Below are 17,721 nucleotides of genomic sequence, written 5' to 3' on the forward strand. Positions count from 1 at the left end.
AAGAGAGAGCAGAGTTGGAAGGCTCTTGATTTATGGCTGGATCAATGTTCCTACCTTCACCGATGGTCACAAGGTTTGGGTTGAGACCAAAAGATCACAGATAGAAGCAACCAAAATGAGTTCCATCCGTCGGGTGTCTGGACTCACCTTGTTGGGGCGCCTAGAGACTTAGCACCTTCAAATGGGAGGCAATGGTTCTCAGTCGGTGAAGGGTGGATTGGGTTGGCGGTCAAGTATCTGAGGGTGTTGTTTACGACTGAGATAAGGCTGTACCAAGGTACCAAGGTTGTACCTGAAGCCGGAAGGCAAAACTCTTGACCTATGCGTTTATCGATGTTCCTACCCTCACTTCTGGTCATGTGCTTTGGGGAGTGACCCAATGAGCAAGATGGCAGATACAAGAGACCAAAATGAGTTCCTCTATCTGGTTCATGCTAAAAGACCTAGCAGGACAGCTCTAGGTCTATCTGGTTCATGCTAAAAGACTAGGTAGGACAGCTCTAGGTCTATCTGGCTCATGCTAAAAGGCTAGGTAGGACAGCTCGAAGTCTATCTGGTTCATGCTCAAAGACCAGGTAGGACAGCTCTAGGTCTATCTGGTTCATGCTAAAAGACTAGGTAGGACAGCTTTAGGTCTATCTGGTTCATGCTAAAAGACCAGGCAAGACAGCTGTAAGTCTATCTGGTTCATGCTAAAAGACTAGGTAGGACAGCTCTAGGTCTATCTTGTTCATGCTAAAAGACTAGGTAGGACAGCTCTAGGTCTATCTAGTTCATGCTAAAAGACTAGGTAGGACAGCTCTAGGTCTATCTGGTTCATGCTAAAAGACCAGGCAGGACAGCTTTAGGTCTATCTGGTTCATGCTAAAAGACTAGGTAGGGCAGCTCAAGGTCTATCTGGTTCATGCTCAACATGCTCAAAGACCAGGTAAGACAGCTCTAGGTCTATCTGGTTCATGCCAAAAGACTAGGTAGGACAGCCCTAGGTCTATCTGGTTCATGCTAAAAGACTTGGTAGGACAGCTCTAGGTCTATCTGGTTCATGCTAAAAGACTCGGTAGGACAGCTCTCGGTCTATCTGGTTCATGATAAAAGACCAGGCAGGACAGCTTTAGGTCTATCTGGTTCATGCTAAAAGACTAGGTAGGACAGCTCTAGGTCTATCTGGTTCATGCTAAAAGACTAGGTAGGACAGCTCTAGGTCTATCTGGTTCATGCTAAAAGACCGGACCGGTCCTAAGAAATGATTGGGAATTTAGTCCCCTGGACGCCTCCCTGGTGAGGAGTTCCGGGCGTGCCCAAACCTGGAGTAGGCCCCAGACCTTGAAGCCTTGAAGTCTTCCTCCCGCAGCCCGGACTTGGCTAAGCGGAATAAAAGGGATGGATGGATAATCGGGATCAGATTCCTGGAGTACAAGTGTGAACGCACTCAATATAACATTCTTCAGAACGTACGAATGAGGCCTGTCGCTAGGTTGATCCGCCAGTTGCAGACGTCGCACCTACCGAAAGTGAAAAGTCGCAGCTCCTTTGACACCCACGCCTTCTTCATCATCTGCCGCTTCATTTGCATCACGTATTTTTTGCAGCGGAGAGAACGTGAAAAGTGCTGAGTTCCGTGCCGTGTTTGGTTTGTTGGACTCCGAAGTGGATAAATAAATAAATAACTAAATAAGGGCTGTGTGAGTATTTTCCCAATAAAGTGGCTTTGCTTCATTTAGTGCTACGCTAGTCCGTGGTGTCGTCTGCTCGCTGGTATTTTTGGATCTGTGAGGACAAACCTGCAAAGGCGGGGGACGTGTTCTCGCCTCCGAGAAGACTTTCTGATCAAAAAGGAGTATCTGTGCGAGTGTGAAAAGAAGGCTGATCTTGTCGTACAAGGGAAGCCATTAGCAGCTTTTGCGTCTGCGTTTTGCCGGGTCTTGATTGTCTCTGAACATCTTCTGTCGGCCGTTTCATCCGGAACGTTCCGCCGCCTTCCTCGTAACTGGCAGCTCGTAGCGGCTTGGCAAAGTGGTGTGAATAAAAAAAAAAAAAAAAAAAGACGCCGTCGTCACGTGATCGTGTTTGTTGTATCGCTGCCATCATCTCCAAAAGGGCGCGTTCACGCTGCCTCGCTCGCCCCAAAATGGAGAGTGAGAGAAAAAAGGACTTTTCTTAATACTGTTTGGAGGATCTTTCACACTATAAATAAAAATCCCTGACGGAGGCTGCGGTTTCATCTCCTTCTAGCACCTTTTGTTAGACTGCTGCACGCCTCAGCACTTCTCTCTGGTGCATTCCCGCGCTCCCGAGTTCCAAGGAGTCGACGGGGATCAGGACTTTACTGCCTAATTAGCGCCAGAGCCTTTGCAGCGTGCAGGCGCCCTTTGCGAGATCCCACGCAACTTTTTCTCTGTTTCTTTTTTTTTCTTTTTCACAACTCATTTTAATAAAAGACTGTGGTAATTAATGAAGCTGAGCTGTGTTGTGATTACCCACGATGCACCACGTGGCACCTGCTCCTGGATGGGGGTCTTCTGATCAGCGGGTCGCACCGTTCCATCGGTCCAATTCAGAATATGACAAACTTAGTCAGGAATAAAGTTAAATCAGTACAACGTTACTGCTGGACAAAAGAGCTTATCAAAGATCCTCTCTATGACACGAGGGCTGTGCTGCTTTTAGGAATCTGATGCGGAACCACTAGTCAAAGATTCTGCAGGTAGGACAGCTCTAGAGACTGGTGCTGTCCTGGTCTCCTTAGTCTTTTAGCATGAATCATATAGCTCTAGAGCTGTCCCATCTTTTAAGTCAGTTCATGCTCAAAGACCAGGTAGGACAGCTCTAGGTCTATCTGGTTCATGCTAAAAGACCAGGTAGGACAGCACTAGGTCTATCTGGTTCATGCTCAAAGACCAGGTAGGACAGCTCTAGGTCCATCTGGTTCATGCTCAAAGACCAGGTAGGACAGCTCTAGGTCTATCTGGTTCATGCTAAAAGACCAGGTAGGACAGCTCTAGGTCTATCTGGTTCATGCTCAAACACCAGGTAGGACAGCTCTAGGTCTATCTGGTTCATGCTAAAAGACCAGGTAGGACAGCTCTAGGTCTATCTGGTTCATGCTAAAAGACCAGGTAGGACAGCTGTAGGTCTATCTTGTTCATGCTCAAAGACCAAGTAGGACAGCTCTAGGTCTATCTGGTTCATGCTAGAAGACCAGGTAGGACAGCTCTAGGTCTATCTGGTCCATGCTCAAAGACCAGGTAGGACAGCACTAGGTCTATCTGGTCCATGCTCAAAGACCAGGTAGGACAGCACTAGGTCTATCTGGTTCATGCTCAAAGACCAGGTAGGATAGCTCTAGGTCTATCTGGTTCATGCTAAAAGACCAGGTAGGACAGCACTAGGTTTATCTGGTTCATGCTCAAAGACCAGGTAGGATAGCTCTAGGTCTATCTGGTTCATGCTAAAAGACCAGGTAGGACAGCACTAGGTTTATCTGGTTCATGCTAAAAGACCAGGTAGGACAGCACTAGGTCTATCTGGTTCATGCTCAAAGACCAGGTAGGACAGCTCTAGGTCTCTATGACACGAGGGCTGTGCTGCTTTTAGGAATCTAATGCGGAACCACTAGTCAAAGATTCCGCATGACAGAAGCACTGATGTTTTTAGCAATCTGCTAAAAAAGCGCTAGTCATGTGGCCTCTATATAACAGTTTGGCTGCTTTAGGAATCGAGCACGAGTCAAAGATCCTCTATATAACAAGAACTCTGCTGTTTTCTGGAGTATGCCAAGGTTTTAAATAAAACCACAACCTGGTTTCGCTACAGATGGCAAATGATTGATAGTGAATTCATTTTATTTTTCCAAAAGAAGCTGGGACCTGAAAAAGGCCCCCATGCAGCACATTGGACACCCCTGCCTTAAAGCAACATGATGGACAAACATCCCTGCCACACATGCTTGCACAAAAGCACCCCTGCCAAGTCCTCGCCGCTGCGAGGGCGTCGCTTGGCTGTCACGGGGCGAGCGCGGGGGCAGCGGCATCAGTGAGGGTGGTCGCTTGGCGCTCCATCTGGAGAATTTCATATCAACGCCGCCGAGGGAGAAGAATAAGCAGCTAAAGAATAGAAGATGGAGGTGTGAAGATACCACTAATCCGTGAACCATCTCAGACCTCCCTATGCTTTGGAGGATGTGTCTTACGTGTGGGCGGGTTCATCGTCTTATTTAGCGTGACATCGGAGCCGCACAGTGGGAGGCGCCAATCAGTGGAATGAAGAAGATCACACCGTGAACAACAATGGAGGACATCTTTCCTCTTCCCTTTCTGGAAGGTAGGACAGCTGTAGTCGACTTGGAGGGAGTCTAATCAGTCATAGGCTATATCAATGTCCTACCTAGTATTTTAGCATGAACCAGATAAACCGTGAACAACAATGGAGGACATCTTTCCTCTTCCCTTTCTGGAATATTCTCATTCGTACGTGTCATTCTTTTCCTGGTTGTCGTAGAGGACAGCTCTATAGCCTATGACTCATTAGATAGGACACCTCTTGTCTGTCTGGTTCATACTAAATGACTAGGTAGGACAGCTCTAGGTTTATATGGTTCATGCTAAAAGACTAGGTAGGGCATTGCTATAGCCTCTGACTGATTAGATAGGACAGCTCTAGTCTAGCTGTCCCTTCAAGTCGACTACAGCTGTCCTACCTAGTCATTCTGGTGCTGTCCTGGTCTCCTTAGTCTTTGAGCATGAATCATATAGCTCGAGAGCTGTCCCATCTTTTAAGTCAGTTCATGCAAAAAGACCAGGTAGGACAGCTCTAGGTCTATCTGGTTCATGCTAAAAGACTAGGTAGGACAACTCTAGGTCTATCTGGTTCATGCTAAAAGACCAGGTAGGACAGCAGCTCTAGGTCTATCTGGTTCATGCTCAAAGACCAGGTAGGACAGCTCTAGGTCTATCTGGTTCATAATAAAAGACCAGGTAGGACAGCTCTAGGTCTATCTGGTTCATGCTAAAAGACTAGGTAGGACAGCTCAGGGTCTATCTGTTTCATGCTCAACATGCTCAAAGACCGGGTAGGACGGCTCTAGGTCGATCTGGTTCATGCTCAACATGCTCAAAGACCAGGTAGGACGGCTCTAGGTCTATCTGGTTCATGCTCAAAGACCAGGTAGGACAACTCTAGGTCTATATGGTTCATGCTAAAAGACTAGGTAGGACAGCCCTTGGTCTATCTGGTTCATGCTAAAATACCAGGCAGGACAGCTCTAGGTCTATCTGGTTCATGCTAAAAGACCAGGCAGGACAGCTCTAGGTCTATCTGGTTCATGCTAAAAAACAAGGTAGGACAGCTCTAGGTCTATCTGGTTCATGCTAAAAGACCAGGTAGGACAGCTCTAGGTCTATCTGGTTCATGCTAAAAGACCAGGTAGGACATTGCTACAGCCTATGACTGATTAGATAGGACACCTCTTGTCTATCTGGTTCATGCTAAAAGACTAGATAGGACAGCTTTAGTCCTATCTAGTCGCACAAGAGTCGAAACGTCCTCTCTGATCACCAGAAGAATCCAGGAAGGAGCGATCCAAAGCCCTGAGAATCCAATAGTGTTGAGCGACGGGTTGGTAAACGGTTGGCCTCCGCCCGACAACAAGTGACTGTCCTTTTCAAGCGGACCAATTAGGGAGAAAAGGCGGCGACATATTGGCGACAGATCGTTCCCATTGTGAGCAATTGTCGAGCGTTTTCTCCCGGGACTCTCGAGTTCCATCCCGCTCTTCCTCTTGGCCTCAGCACAAGCTGTTCTGGACATGTTTTATTCAGCAGAAGGCATGAAAGAGTCGGGAATTATCTCGGTGCTACGGAGAGAGGAGGAGAAGGAGGAGAAGGAGGGAGGCGGAAGAGGCCTATTAGTTATTGAGCCGGGCTTTTGTGGTTAATCCCGAGAAAGCCCGGCTTCTGTCGGGCCAGATGAGATGCCGACGGATGGTGCGGCTCAACTTGCTGTCTTCCAGCGACTTCCAGCCCGGCTCCGTGTGCGCTCTACTTCCCAACATTCTCGTCGGTCATGCTGTACTTTATTTCCAACTTGCTTTTTGAAAGCTTTTGAGACCTTTCCGTGTCAGGAAGCGGCCAAAACAAGACTTCTTTTCAAACGTCCAGGCTCAAGTCGAAGCATCTTCAAAGCTCAGAGGAGGCGAGAGGAGCATCACATTCCAACGATTACCAAGCAAGGACGTGCTCTGATCCTCCAGCGACCATTATCCCCTGACTGGATCCTTGTACAGCGGGATCTGTGGCAGCATCCTGGACTTGAGCCGGAAATAATTGTTTTCCGACAAAGAAAACAACAACAAAAAAAATCAAATTTCTTATCCGTCAGCGGGTTTGTTTGTTTTTTGTGGAATTCTTGAACTGTGTTGGGTGATCCTCCCCTGCGGTAGGGTTTAGTTGGGAACGCAGCACGGCAACGGGAATAAACAACATTTTTTCTTTTTAAGATCAGAGATGTGCTGACGACGGCCAACTCACTTCCTTTTCTCCTTGTCACTTCTTCTAACAATTAGCATTGCCCACGCGACATGGCAGCGCTAGTCAAAGATCCTCTATATGACGGGAAAAACTGATGTTTTTTGGAATCTGCTGCAAAAACGCTAGCCAAAGATCCTCTATATGACGGGAACACTGATGTTTTTAGGAGTTTGCTGCAAAAATGCTAGTCAAAGATCCTCTATGTGATGGGAACACTGATGTGTTCAGGAATCTCTTGCAAAAACGCTAGCCAAAGATCCTCTATATGTCAAGAACACAGATGTTTTTAGGAATCTGCTGCAAAAACGCTAGTCAAAGATCCTTTATATGATGGGAACACTGTTGTTTTTAGGAATCTCTTGCAAAAATGCTAGCCAAAGATCCTCTATATGACGAGAACACTGATGTTTTTAGGAATCTGCTGCAAAAACACTAGCCAAAGATCCTCTATATGACAAGAACACTGATGTTTTTAGGAATCTCTTGCAAAAATGCTAGCCAAAGATCCTCTATATGACGGGAACACTGTTGTTTTTAGGAATTTGCTGCAAAAACGCTAGTCAAAGATCTTCTATGTGATGGGAACGCTGATGTTTTTAGGAATCTCTTGCAAAAAGGCTAGCCAAAGATCCTCTATATGACGAGAACACAGATGTTTTTAGCATTCTGCTGCAAAAACGCTAGCCAAAGATCCTCTATATGACAAGAACACAGAGATTTTTAGCATTCTGCTGCAAAAACGCTAGCCAAAGATCCTCTATATGATGGGAACACTGATGTTTTTAGGAATCTCTTGCAAAAAGGCTAGTCAAAGATCCTCTATATGACGGGAACACTGATGTTTTTAGGAATCTCTGACAAAAAGGCTAGTCAAAGATCCTATATTTGACGGGAACACTGATGTTTTTAGGAATTTGCTGCAAAAGGCTAGCCAAAGATCCTCTATATGAAGGAAACACTGATGTTTTTAGGAATCTCTTGCAAAAAGGCTAGTCAAAGATCCTCTATATGACGGGAACACTGATGTTTTTAGGAATCTGCTGCGAAAAAGGCTAGCCAAAGATCCTCTATATGATGGGAAGCACTCATCAAAGATCCTCTACATGACAAATGCTCTACTGTTTTTAGGAGTCTGCTACCAAAGCATTAATCATAGACCTTTATATAACAAAAATTTTGCAGTTTTTGGGAGTCTGCTATTAAAACCCCTAGTCAACGATCCTCTTCATGACAAGCCATCTGCTGTTTTTCGGAATGTGCTAAAAAAAATACTAGTCAGAAATCCTTTCTATTACAGGGGCTCTGCTGTTTTTAGGAATCCGCTACAAAAACTACAAAAGCACTTGCCAATGATCCTCAACATGAAAGAAATGCTTGTGTTGTTTTTAGGAATCTGCTGCAAAAGTCAGAAATGCTTTACATGACAGGAGCGTTCTGCTGTTTTTAGGAATGTCCTGCAAAAATGCTGGTCAAAGATCCTCTATATGACATGAGGGTTTTGTCTGCTGTTTTTAGGAATCTCCTGCAAAAGCGCCAGTCAAAGATCCTCTATAGGACGAGAATTTTGCTATTTTTGCTACTGGGTCGAGTGGTTAGCGCGCAGACCTCACAGCGAGGAGACCCGAGTTCAATTCCACCCTCGGCCATCTCTGTGTGGAGTTTGCATGTTCTCCCCGTGCATGCGTGGGTTTTCTCCGGGTACTCCGGTTTCCTCCCACATTCCAAAAACATGCTAGGTTAATTGACGACTGAGTGTGAGTGTGAATGGTTGTTTGTCTATATGTGTACCCTGTGATTGGCTGGTGACCAGTCCAGGGTGTATCCCACCTCTCGATCGAAGACAGCTGGGATAGGCTCCAGCACCCTCCGTGACCCTCGTGAGGAAAAAGCGGTAGAAAATGAATGAATGAATGTTTTATTTTCTCTTATTATGTCTACTATATTGGTTAACAGTAGTGTACATGTGACTATAGGGGTGTTAGTTCATGACTAGACATGTCTCTAACATGTCTCTGTCTCTGACATGTCTCTAATAATGTATTTGTTTAGAATGTGGTTCTCAGACTCTAACTGGGAATGTGTGCCCTGTGATTGGCTGGCCACCAGTCCAGGGTGTAAGCCACCTCTCGATCGAAGACAGCTGGGATAGGCTCCAGCACCCCCGCAACCCTCGTGAGGATAAGCGGTAGAAAATGAATGAATGAATGCAAGCTGCTGATCGTTTACACTTAGGATGTGGTGTGTTTTTGTCGACCCCCAGTTGACACATACTTGACCCCTCTTTACCACCCATTCACTCATTGGTACATGAAATTACGTACCACTGTGGGGACAAAATGGGTAGACGAGGCTTTTAGCTCCCGGTCCCGTAGCTTGAAGACCATGTTAAGGTTACATTAGGCCTTTGTGTGTGTGTGTGTGTGTGTGTGTGTGTGTGTGTGTGTGTGTGTGTGTGTAAGTTGTATCTGTCAGGTTTGGGGGCGCAGAAGTGAAATTCATTCCTTTGCCCCCGACGGCAGGATTAGCCCAGCTTACTTTAGAATGCCCGACGGTTGGTGTTGGTGTGACAAGAAGGCGAGAATGCCAACTTGTTTACACGTGTTCTTTCAGGGCATGGCGTTAACTAACCAATTTTGAGTAGGGGATCAAACGTGCCACCAGTGTGTTACGGAGAAATGTCTTTTTTTGTGTCTTTTGATGCGATAATCTAATGGGATCCCAGTCTTTCTCATACAAGAGACAGATCTGGCACCCGTTAACACATTATAACGGGACTGTCTGTGAACGTAGCTTCACACAAAAAACAACAAAAGGAAGTTCATTTGTATTTTTAAACACATTTTTTTCCCACTTTGTGTCGCGACATGTAAGCGGAACACCGCCGCCCTTGTAGCCTCACCGCTCGACACCAAACGGCTGTGACATCAATACCAGGCAGGACCTTTTTTTTTTTTTTTTTTCTAAAGACACCCAGACAGCGTGAATACTTGACGTTTATGATTTTTTTCCCCTGCAACTTGACAGTCGTGTTGCGTCGGGTTGACTCCCCATTAAACTGCTGTCAGCTCACCTTTCACAGGCTGCTCTTGAGGCGCCGTGACAAGCGGAATTCCAATCAAGTCCGACTTTGAAGGCTTTAGCCGCTCCTCGCCACCGTCTACTGCCGCTGCATTTTGACTGAAGGTGGAAAATGAAAATTTGGAGACCTCTTCCCCCCCCCCATATTCTCCATGTATTTATTCTTTAGTATAAAATCGGCTATCTCCAGTATATACTCTGGTAACTTTACATAACCAAACCACTGTTTGTGTTAGCGCCATATTGATTTGGTCTGTGTAGGGCAGGGGTCTCAAACTCAATTTACCTGGGGGCCACCGGAGCTAGGGTCTGGGCGAGACTGGGCCGCTTTAGGTTTTCCAAAAAAAAACAAAAAAACGCATTTATTAAAAACGAAAAAATGAATAAACTTTGCTTTGGTTCCGATTTTCTACAAGAAAAGCTCTGATAAAACATTCCACTGTTCTCAAATATCTTCATTTTTAATTTTCTACACAAAATAAGATCAAGAATAAAGATAAATCAATCAATCAGTAATAAATAAATATAATAATAATAATAATAAAACGGCAAATAATAAAAACTGAAGAAACCACATATAGTTGGTGGGTAGACAAATTATTTTTTTCAGATTAAAATGAACAAAGCATTATTAGAGCCCTGTAGACATGACAAAACACGACTATAGTCACATTTATACTCTTTTTATTTACAACATATTGCGCAACTGCAGGGTCTTGAGACACATGCTAACTCGCAAACTAGAGAGCGAGCGACCTAAACGGTAGCCTTCAAGTTATTTCCTTTAAACTTAAATAGCCAAAAACGTACCACTTCCACACGGATAGGGAGGATAACTATTAACAGTTATTTAACCTTTAACATGAACATTAATCAAACGTAATAATTTTTTCTGGGTACATGATACCATACAGCATCCATATCAAACTTGCGCGGGCCGCACTAACATTAAATTTTCATATCAAGGCGGGGGCCTCAAACTAGTGTCCTGTGGGCCACATTTGGCCCGCGGGCCGCGTGTTTGAGACCCCTGGTGTAGGGCAAGGGTCAACCCGAATCTGAACCCAACCAGTCGTCCTGCGTGGTCCCAATTAGAAGGGACTAAAAGCAAAAAGTACCTTCAGCCATGTTTTCCCTCCCCATCCCGGTTTCTCTCTCGCTCCCTCTTTGCGGCTGGGCTAAAAGTGAGCAGTTAGGGATAATTGAAAAACTTTTCAATTAATAAACGTCGTCGTCTCTGCCAAATGGACCAGCGCCTAACACGCTGGCTTGCTGCTCGACTCCTCGCAAAAAAAAAAAAAACCCAACAAGCAGCGTGGAGGAGAGGAGGCAAGCAGAGCAAGACGATCCGCATCAAACGCCGCATCTGTCCTACTTTCGTATACTACCCGCAAACTCGCTCCGACGGGATTCAGCCGGGATGCGGTGACTATCAGTTTTTTAAACGAGCGGATTTATAATTCATACCTGCCTCTGGTCTCATGCAATGTAAACACTGGCAGACTGGCACGCCGCTTCCACTCAACACATCCCTGCTGGCTTCCATTTTTTATAAATATGTCGACTTACTAGCTTGTGTCAATTCTTTCCATAACATTGGGATTTTATTCACATAATATTTTCTTCTTTGTCTTAACATTACAATTATATGTAAAATATATATATTTTTTCAAATTTATATTTATTTATAAATGTAGTATTTCTTGTTTTAATAATTATACTAATATTCATTAATATCAAGTAATATTGATTATATTTATAGAATATATTACATATTTCTTCATTACATATATTTATAGTTTATATATTTTATGTTAATTATATTAATTTAATATTTTTATTTTCATTAGATATTTAAGATAAAATATAATATATAAAGATATATAAGATAATATATATATAATTTTCAGCAAAGTGCATTTTATTTATATATTTTATATATTTATTCATATATGTTATATATTTATATATTTTATACTTGTATATTATATATATTCTATTTAGATTGTTATTTAGATATTTTATATATTATATATTTTATATATTTATATATTATATTTTTATTTATATTTATATATATATAATATATTTATATATTTTATACTTATTATATATTTATTTATATATTTATGATGCTAACAATATATTTCTTTATATGTTCTATATTTCTGTTGTTAAATAATATATATTACATATTATATATCATTATAGATATATCAAATATATATTTCTTTATCAATAAAGTTATATTAATGTCATATTTATTTATGCATTTATATATTATATAGTATATTTCTTCATAAATTGATATTTATAATGTATGTATTTATTATGCTAATAATAATGATTACATTAATTTGATGTTCATCATATTTATTGGATATATTTATATAATGTATTATAAAATGTATATTTATTTACATATTAGATGTTTATTATAGTCCTAATTGTATGACTGTAATATTTCTTATTGAATATTATCATGCTAGATATGATGAGATTGTCACTGTATTGATATATTCCACAGTACAGGTACTTATATGTGCTATATATGAACACTATATACGTATGTTTATATAAAGAGTAATGCTAATGCTAGTGGGTAGGAAAGACTCCACTTGGTGAAGGCGGCTTGGAGTGAAGTTAATCAGAGCTATGCAAATTTCTAGAGCGCCTTGATGGGCGCCTCCGCTCTTTTCATTCATTTTTTTTACTTTTTGGTGTCATATTCTTCCTCCCTTATTACTATTATTGTTGTTATTATTACAGGTACTTGTGTGTGTGTGTGTGTATGTGTGTGTTGGGGGCTGCTTGTTAAAAGGCTCTACAATAAAAGCAATCGGCTGGTGTGAGTGGCAAACAAAGTAAACAAGTGGAAATTGGATGTGAAGGTGAGATGGCGGGTGGGGGTGGGGGTGGGGGTGCGGGGGGTGAGGGAGCATGGAAAATAGAAAACTGGAAGACGGCGAGAGGGAGCAAACTTTGTGCTTTGGGGAGGTTTGTGCTGTGCAGCCGAGCGTTTAGTTGGGCTTCCATTCCAAATCACTTTAAACCTCACTTGGCCCAAAAGTTGTGATTGTGTGCTGCCGGGTCGGCCCGGCCGGCCCGGTCTGGAACTTTCTGCTCACAACAAGAATAACAACCGCAGCAGCAATGCAGCAATGCGCAGGCATGCTTCAGTCTGCCACGGGGTTTCCAAATATATTCATTCAGGAATCATGTTGTGTGGTGGTTGAACACTAGCAGAAAATATGCATTTTTACACACATTTTTACAGTATAAGTGTCTTATACTGTATCTTATTTTCTATGTCTACCATGTTGAGTCATAGGAGTGTAAAGGGGACTATAGGGATGTTATTTTAGGTATAGAGGGCTCTAATAAAAGCGTATTTACAACGTAAACAGGTTTTCTATGCTGAAAACCTAAGTATGGAATATTTCTATCCTAAGTATGGAAATATTCCAGTTATAAATAAGGAATCCTACTTTGTGGAAATGAAATTAGCCATTATTACTCAAAAACATTGCACATTTAAGCAAATATTACATATTTCTTATGCCTAAATGAAGCATGAAATTGGCAAAAATGAATGAAAACACAATTTAGACCAGGGGTCTCCAACACGCGGCCCGTGGGCCAAATATGGCCCGCAGGACACTAGTTTGAGGCCCCCGCCTTGATATGAAAGTTTAATGTTAGTGCGGCCCGCGCAAGTTTGATATGGATGCTGTATGGTATCATGTACCCAGAAAAAATTATTACGTTTGATTAATGTTCATGTTAAAGGTTAAATAACTGTGACAAAACACAACTATAGTCACATTTATACTTTTTTTATTTACAACATATTGCGCAACTGCAGGGTCTTGAGACACATGCTAACTTGCAAACTAGAGAGCTAGCGACCTAAACGGTAGCCTTCAAGTTATTTCCTTTAAACTTAAATAGCCAAAAACTTACCACTTCCACACGGATAGGGAGGATAACTATTAACAGTTATTTAACCTTTAACATGAACCTTAATCAAACGTAATAATTTTTTCTGGGTACATGATACCATACAGCATCCATATCAAACTTGCGTGGGCCGCACTAACATTAAACTTTCATATCAAGATGGGGGCCTCAAACTAGTGTCCTGTGGGCCACATTTGGCCCGTGGGCCGCGTGTTTGAGACCCCTGATCTATATTATGTCTTATTTATTCATTTATGTATTATGTCTATTGTATTTGGTAACTGGAGCGACTATAGGGGTGCTATATCACGCCTAGACATCTCTAATGATGTTGAAAGGTGCATATTTAGAAGGTGGTAAACAGGTTTTCTGTGCCGTACCTACAAAAATATTCCATTCCTAAATAAGGAATCCTACTTTGCCTCAAGCTGTGGTCCCATTGTGTTTTCCAGTACAAACCGTTCAGCATTCAGGGCCTCCTTTCATTCCATGTGTTTCCCGTCCTGATAAAGCAGGAAGGGGGACACGGGGCCAGCAAGATAGACCGGCCTCCTGTCAGCGTCGACTGGAGTCAATCACACGCTGGATGACTGGCTGGTCGGCTGCGTGGGTGAGTTCACACTCACCTCAACTAAAATGGGGGTGTCAATCTTCTTCTTTCCCACGGGGCGATGTACCTCTAACCTGCGCTGTCAGCTGGTGTGCTGAACTCCAAGACAAGCCTTGTTGACGCTCTGTGATGCTCGTCAGGGGAGGGGGGTCCAAACTGCGGCCCGGGAAAGTTACATTCATACACTTAGATGTGTATATTTTCATGATGCAAAGATGTATGTGTGTGTGTGTGTGTGTGTGTGTGTGGGTGTGTGGTTGGGGTCGGTGACACACTGACCGGTGCTTTCTGTCTCCGTCTCCGTCTGTGGACTGGCGAGATAATGGCGTTGCCTCGGGATTGGACGGCCACTCGCTTACTCACTCCTGACTGTGCGGGTCCCTGGAGAAAGCGATAAGCAGCGCCGCTGTCGCCTCTCATAGACGAGCTGTGCGTGTGCGTGTGTGTCTGTGTGTGTGTAAGAACGCAAGGGTACGATGACACTTGTTGACACGTGAGGGAATAAAATGTGTACTTACACTGGGTGGCCATTAAAGATAATTCCAAGACCGGCTGCTTAATTACCGTCAAGCAAACAACATGAATCATCCGAGCATCGAGGACAATAAATCAAGTGCACCTTTTAAACCCCTCCGAAGCCTTCTGCTCACTTGATGTTGACGTTCTCTGATTTTGGATCCTCATTTGCAATAAAAGTGCCTGAGGTTCAACTGCTTTGCTTTAGAGGCAGAGGTGGGCAAACTTTTTGACTCGTGGGCCGCGTTGAGTTAACAAAATTGTCTCGGGGGGGGGGGGGGGGGCAAAAAAAAATATTTAACACACACACTATTTTACGCTTCTAATTCTAACATTCTGCATTGAATTAGTTAATTAATTTATTTTATCTGTAAAAGCTGTATGTTCTCATGTCCCTTTTTTCAGGAGCACTTTAAACATCAGACCGCATCAAATTACAAAATTTAATAATTTTTATTATTTTTTTTATCTGACTTGCAAGTCATGTTGCCAGCTGGTATGTTAAAAGCTGAAATACGGGCCGTAGTTTGCTCACCCTTGCTTTAGTGGAACCTCAGCATATTTATTTGTTTATAGAAAATATGACACATAACTGTTGCCTTGGTGACGTTTACTCGTGAGCGTCTTGTCGTGTTAGCATGGAAATATCCGCTCTGGCGCCCGTCGTTCTTTGCTTACTAACACCGTTACGCCACAAGTCTGCTCTTCTTATTGATCACGCATGCAAAATAAGCCACCATGGAGTCAAAGACAGTGGCAAGTGCTAGCATTTTGCTGAAGAAGGTAAAAAATCCGACTGAATTCAAGGAATAACTCCTAGCAAATTATAAAGACGTCATCTTTGACGCTTAAAGTGACGCTTTAACCCTTTCATTCTTCATTTAGATGCCTTTGCTATTGTTGTCTGCATGTAAAAAAAATGTGTGCTGAATCGTGGCTACATGAGGATGCAGTTTGCTAATATGAGCCAGTTCAGGGAACAGCACTCCTTCATTTATGGCGATGATATGTGATAAGTGGATATCCTCAAAGTAGGATTCCTTATTCATAAATGGAATATTTCCCCAGTTAGAGCCTGAGAACCACATTCTAAATACATTATTAGAGCCCTCTAGTCATGAACTAACACCCCTATAGTCACATGTACACTACTGTTAACCAATATAGTAGACATTCATTCATTCATTTTCTACCGCTTTTTCCTCACGAGGGTCGCAGAGGGTGCTGGAGCCTATCCCAGCTGTCTTCAGACAAGAGGTGGGGTACACCCTGGACTGGTGGCCAGCCAATCACACTCACATTCATACCTATGGACAATTTGGAATTTGGAATTAACCTAGCATATTTTTGGAATGTGGGAGGAAACCGGAGTACCCGGAGAAAACATGCAAACTCCACACAGAGATGGCCGAGGGTGGAATTGAACCCTGGTCTCCTAGCTGTGAAGTCTGCGCGCTCACCACTTGACCACCGTAGTCACATGTACACTACCGTTAACCAATATAGTAGACATAATAAGAGAAAATAAGACATTCATTCATTCATTTTCTACCGCTTATCCTCACGAGGGTCGCGTGAGGGGGCTGGAGCCTATCCCAGCTGTCTTCGGGCGAGAGGCGGGGTACACCCTGGGCTGGTGGCCAGCCAATCACAGGGCACATATAGACCAAAATAAAACATATTGCACATAAATAAGACATAACAGACTCTCACGTTAGCATTTGTAGAAATTGCCTGACAGCGTACTTCCTGTGGTGGTAATTGTATCATCAAAGTAACATTACTGACACCAGTGTAGAAGACGACACATCACGTCTTCTGAATGCCTTATGTTTGTATTTTTGCCACGTATGCTTAATTTAGGCATAAAATAGGTGAATGTAGAGTCTCAGCACACCTGAAGATACACGGGTGCGAAGGAAGCAGGCGTAGCCAACCAAGAGTTCAAAAAGAGGTTCCCGCACTTGGTCGCTCTCATTCATTAGTTTATTTCGATAACGTTTCGGTCCGTTTGACCTTCATTAGACATATTATTAATGTAATATTATTGTAATTATTAATGTAATATTATTACCCATCTCCGCCCTACACACATATATGTATGTCCCCGATGGGTGCAGGCGACCAATCCGGGGACTTAGGGGGCGACCTGTTTTTATTCGGTCTCGGGCTGATACTGACACTTGGGGGCATGATACCTGGCCTGATACCAGACAAACCATGTGATGATCTTATTATCACATACTATTTAATCATGAGCTTATTATCACGTACTATTTAATCAAAAGACCATTTTGTTTCCAGAAAATGTTCATTTTATTACATGTATTTGGCATTCAACACGTCACGGCTGTGTCCGAACTGTTCGCCTTCATGGAAGTTTAGCTTTCGTTTTTCCATCATGTAACGTGCCAGAGAGTTGAATTTTGATTTGAGAGAATCAGGCTCGTATTCATCCACATTTTCTTTTCTGATTGATAAAATAAACATAGACACGTATTAGTCTAACTCAGGCGGGGGAATACTTTGTACAGTAAACCTCGGATATATCGAACTCGGATATATCGGGAATTCGCTCACAACGGACAGATAAAAAAGAACCGATTTTTCTGTAATGCATTGCCAATAAAAATTCATTGCATATATCGGATTTTTTATAACGGATTTCGCCTATTTCGGACAAAATCTCCAGTCCCGTTCCAATGCATTTCCATTAAATTTCCCTCGCATATATCGGATGGCCGCATCGTGGCGCTCCGATTCGCCGAATCGTGACAGGCCGCTATATGGCGTTGCCTGTGCGTCCAGGTACATTGGAAACATAGTCAAGGAAGTGCCTTTTTATAACGGATAAAATCCGATTTACGCATATACCGGATATAAATCTGATATATGCGTAAAACAGACATTTTCCGGTATACGCATATAACGGATTTCGCTTATATCGGACAAAACCAGTGGGAACAATTGAATCCGATATATCTGTAAGGTTTACTGTACCAGTCTTCGTTCGTTCTTTCAGTTGATGAGCCA

At 42.9% G+C, this 17,721-nt stretch overlaps 1 protein-coding gene across 1 annotated transcript in view; it reads left to right on the forward strand.

The window, feature by feature from the left end:
* The window catches only part of pvrl2l (PVR cell adhesion molecule related 2 like), a 136,203-nt gene that overhangs the window by 85,188 nt on the left and 33,294 nt on the right, over positions 1-17,721 (forward strand). The gene's annotated exons all lie outside the window — the stretch shown is intronic.

The sequence above is a fragment of the Doryrhamphus excisus genome, chromosome 14, assembly GCF_030265055.1.
Source record: "Doryrhamphus excisus isolate RoL2022-K1 chromosome 14, RoL_Dexc_1.0, whole genome shotgun sequence".
Taxonomy (NCBI): Eukaryota; Metazoa; Chordata; class Actinopteri; order Syngnathiformes; family Syngnathidae; genus Doryrhamphus; species Doryrhamphus excisus.